The following is a 4,640-nucleotide window of genomic DNA, read 5'->3' as shown; positions in this document are numbered from 1 at the left end:
TTATCCTCCAAACTCTTCAATCCAGAACTCACATGTGTTAAAGGAGAGAAGTTAAATGAGAAGAGAGAGGACTAATCCACATTTTAGTAGGGGTATCCCTGACTAAAATTTTTTAGTCTCAAGACTAGTTTTAGCCCCTCTTTAGTCAACGGTGCTTGGAACTTTAGCCTCTTAAAGACTATTTTTAGTCAGACTAAAATATGTCCCTTGGATCCAAACACCCTCTTAACATTTTGTTTATGTAAATCCTTCTAGAAAGGTCGAGTATCTATTAATTACATGCCTTGTAAGCATCACACAATTGTTTACTTGCGTTTCTAATTACTCTATCTGTCTTATAATGTAAGACGTGTCTTATATTATGAGACGGAGGGAGTAATTGGCTAGGTCATGTTCCCTGACTGAAGTGGACAATGAGGATAAGTAAAACTGCGGCAGGTTGATGACGTGCGCTATGTGTTCTGAACTTCTGACTAGCAAGAAACTCATGGTCGAGCAGTAAGCTTGAGTGCATCCTATATTTTTGCTCGGTTCCGTTTCTGCAGTCAGGAGCGCACGCAAGAGCTGAGCTTTATGCATCTCACCCACTGACCTCATGGCTAGGTGCCTGCCTAACTTCTATTTTTGTTATTTTGTGCAGTACCGTACCGTGTACGCACTACATTATTGGCTTATTGCTTGCCTGAAAATCATGTGGAGTACTGTATATGACAGTCTGACAGTCAGATCATGCAAGTCGTCCTTTGCCATCGTGTATGTTGTGTAGAGTGAAATCAACGAAGGCTCGTTTCATGTGTGGGCGATAGTGTCACTGATCTGTTCTACAGAAGAATCAACCATGAGCTAGTACAAAAAAAACGTCTGGAAGAAAAGAGTGTTGAATATTCAGTATATGTCTGTGTGGCTTACAACATTTATATTTTGTTGATGTGAAATTGAAAACATCATATACATGTACAGTGTACATGGAAACTTGGACGCAAATTAGTCCGAAGAAGCCGATACTTCGGTCTGGAAGTACAATACATGTGTGTACTGGAAATTGAACATTGTTTATATAACCCAGGTACAGCATGATAGGAATGACCAGGTTGTCCATAAGTTGGCAATATGGATTGTTTAAAAGCATGCGGATTTGAATTGGAATTTATTCAGATCCGACCATGACTCACATGCGTGATGAGATTTTCTTGCAGATCAAGTTGACACTCCTATTTGGTTCCTAATGATCGTGCTTGGTTGTGCTAATCTGGAGTCTTTGTTTAAACAGATTGATTGTCTGGAAACTTATCTGTATACGGTTTAAACTAAACCGGAATAACTCTATATATATATTGGTCTCTACCCTCTGGCCTCAATACCATTGTGAGCGGCACCACGGATTAGGGGAGGAACAGAGGGTAGGTCGTAAGTTCAACAAAGAGCCGCTTAATTTTCTCAGGCCCCATATATGTAATTGGCTACAGTTTGATGGTGCAATCTAAATTAGAAACCTTGATAAGCCTAGATCAGTGCTACGTCTTTGTCGATCAGTGACTTGATTAGTTTGAATATTTGGTACATGCTTAGCCAAAACCTAGGACTCTTAGCTAATGTCAGATGACACTTTACACGATTGGGACATATGGCTTAATTACTTAGCAGATGATACTGTATGCATCATTATCTCTTGGCTGTTTAATAAGGTAGAGGTCGAAGAAGCTTATTTCAACAGCACATGCAGAAATATCTCTGGAGATAAGCGTAGGGTATCAATCACTGACCTATATGCTTTGTCTGACTTAGCCCGGAGTGGTATTAGCAGTACTCCCTCCTTTCATCTATATATGGCCTAATGTGTTTTTCGAGGCTAACTTTAACCAAATGTTAGAGCAATAATATATGACATGCAACTTACACAAAGCACATCATCAAATTCGTATGTGAAAGGAGCTTTCAATGATATAATTTTCACATTATATAATCATGTAGTATTAATTTTATCAATAGTTAAAGGCGGTCTTGAAAACGCATTAGGCCCTATATAGATGGAAAGAGGGAGTAGTACTTATGAGTTATCGCCATGGAAGACTAGAATGTTCCACGAGTAATATATACAATCGATGAATGCAACCGGGCACATGCGTACATCTCCTACAGTAATCGATCGGTTTTCCCTCACAGTAATCAATTGCTTGGTCGACTTTACCGAGGCCACCGGGTCATCATCACCATGAGTAAACGATAACAATGGCTCAATCAACTGTAACTTTTCAGTTTTTTTAACAGCGATGAACTCAATGTGCATTAGTTAGGAGCCATGGTTTAAGTTAGGTTAGGTAGCTTTCCACCTCTAGCCGGCCAGCAGCTGGCCATCAATATAATCACGTCCCTTGGAGAAGGTTTATCCTTGATTGTAATTACTTGTTGTTAGCTTATCAAGCTGGGCGCTTGGTGCAGAAGTCTTATCTAGAGCACAAGTTCTTTCACAGAAAATTCATCCAAAAATAGGAACATTGGTGGTGGTTACGTTGGCTATCACTTGTGCTTTTAGTATGTAGTCATTATTGCCAGGGGCGGAGCCAGGATTTGGGTATAGAGGGGGCCAAGCAAAGTAGGAAAAAAATCCAGTGCAAAAGATAATTACAGAGAGCAAGGTTGATAACTTGCACAACAGCCTCCTTAACAATTTTAGTAAGTTGAGAATTCGAAGCAACCAGCTTAGAAAATAATTAATCTTAAAGGTGTTTGGCAGCAGGTTATTTTCTGTTCATAGTTGAGGAATTTCAATTTCAGAAGGAACCAGCTTGAAAACCAAATTAATTTTAATGGTGTTTGGCAGGGCTTTTTCTCTTCATAATTGAGCAATTTCAGTTTCATAATTAGCTATACTGTATAAGGTTGACATAGAAATTTTCCGCATCACAAATAGGAACAGATACAAGATAATTTGGATCACGATAATTTGTGGGATACTTACACAATATGAATTCTTGGTAGCATCTCAAATCTAAAAAGAAACTAAAATCTATGTATAGTTTCAAATTTTCAACACTGATACGAGATGAGAGTTGAGAGAGATTAGTAGTGTGATATGTTAACCTGCTAATTCGTCGTATGAATCAGATAGTGAGTAGTAGGGCAAGGAGATCAGAGGCAGACGGTGGCAAGGGCACACGGCAGCCGCAGCCGCAGCCGCGTCTAATCCCGTCAACTACACACCAATCACGGATGAAAAAGGCATCTCAGGAGATTAGTTTTTTTAAGCAGTATCTCAGGATATTAGATCGGAGGCTACATTGCCCATATGGCCGCTAGTGGGCTCTTTTACCATGGGCTTTTTCCTCCTTTACCTAAATACACGTACAGAACCTGAGATAGGAGGGGCCAGTATGCTTGTACGTGCGATCATATCGCTGATTGCCTATGCATCTTTCACGCATCGCTTGATCGTAAGGGGGGGGGCCAGGCCCCTGGTCGCCCCCCTTGCCTCCGCCACTGATTATTGCTTGCAGCCAATGGGGGAGCTAGAGGGTGGTCAGGGCGAGCCATGACTGGCCCGAAAATTTCTCAATTACCTTTATATCATAGAAAAAACAATATAACCACTATAAATAAATAAATAAATTTTATTAACACTTTCATTGTTGGCCCCACCCTGGCCCACTGGGCTAGGTCTGCCACTGCTTTGCAGCTTGGGCAGGGCCACGTTGACATATGATGCTAAATGTATAGCCATGGTGATCTTGGCCTGCAGAAGCCATGCAAACATCTTTCTAACAAGGTCGGAAAAATCTTATCTATCAATTTTTCTTGCTTCAAACAACTTTGGTGAAAACTACTTGTGAATGGGATATTTTGTGCCACCAAAACACAACCAACATGGAACCCTAGCAGCGCATCCCTACCATGAAAAGGGGAGCAGAACCTAGGGGTGGCTAGAGGCGCACAAAGGGTGAACCATGATGATGAAGATAATTGAGAAATTTCTCGTACAAATTTCTGACAAGGGAATGGCAGTTAAAGTGTACTCTCTCCATCTCAAATCAAGTATCTTAACTTTATACAAACTTTAGTATAAAGTTATACTAAGTTTAAGACACTTATCTTGGGATGAAAGGAGTATTTCACATGCTTAATGTCTACACGAGCTCCCTTGTACATACTCCCAGATCCTGCCTCAAAGGTTACCAGACGTGTTGTTACAACTCATGTCTTCATCTCATTTATTTGGTGAAGATCGGGCATGAATCAATCTCGCGAACTTATGCATGCACGACTAACTTTTCTTCCACATATAGCACTGAAGTACTTCCTCCGTCCGAAAATACTTGTCATCAAAATGGATAAAAAGGATATATCTAGAACTAAAATACGTCTAGATACATCCCCTTTTCTTCATTTTGATGACAAGTATTTCCGGGCGGAGGGAGTATGACGCTAAAAGCTGCATGCATGCGTCAATTTATTTTCTGGATTAACACACTCGTAGGGGGTAGTTACTGAGAGCATTTGCACGCATGCGTCAGTTACCACATATGGTGGGTGCAACATCTCTTAGGCTGGTCATAGTGGGAAGTAACTTATGCTAGTGTCATGCATATGACACTAGTCTAAGTTACCATCTTTATAGTGCAAAGTAACATAGTGCTAGTGTCACA

This window comes from Triticum urartu, chromosome 6A, assembly GCF_056163025.1.
Source record: "Triticum urartu cultivar PI428250 chromosome 6A, HENAU_Tu73, whole genome shotgun sequence".
NCBI lineage: Eukaryota > Viridiplantae > Streptophyta > Magnoliopsida > Poales > Poaceae > Triticum > Triticum urartu.
Note: the sequence above shows the minus strand (reverse complement) of the source record.